Genomic DNA, 354 nt, shown 5'->3' with positions numbered 1-354 from the left:
ATATATACACGTATGTGTATATGTATCTATGTTATATGTATATATTTGTATACAGCAATTGGGGGAATTTGGTTTGTTTACCTATGCATATTTGTTAAAAGTAATTTTTTTTCTTTTTCTTTTTCAATGGGTTTGGAAGTTCGAGGGAAAAAAAATAGATTTCTATTAATTTCTTAAAAATAGAGAAGTAGTAGGGAACTCCAGATGTGGAATGTTGCCTGTACTTTCAGATGAGAGCACTGTATTATTAGTTTTACTTCATTGTTTTATTTTGTTACAAGACCTTTCAGAAAATGGAAGTAATATGTAAATGTTTGTAATGTAAAAACAAAACACATCAATAATTTTTTTTTT

This window comes from Vombatus ursinus, unplaced genomic scaffold (genome assembly GCF_900497805.2).
Source record: "Vombatus ursinus unplaced genomic scaffold, bare-nosed wombat genome assembly UNPS02014785.1, whole genome shotgun sequence".
In the NCBI taxonomy this organism is placed as follows: domain Eukaryota; kingdom Metazoa; phylum Chordata; class Mammalia; order Diprotodontia; family Vombatidae; genus Vombatus; species Vombatus ursinus.
This window is presented reverse-complemented; position numbering follows the sequence as displayed.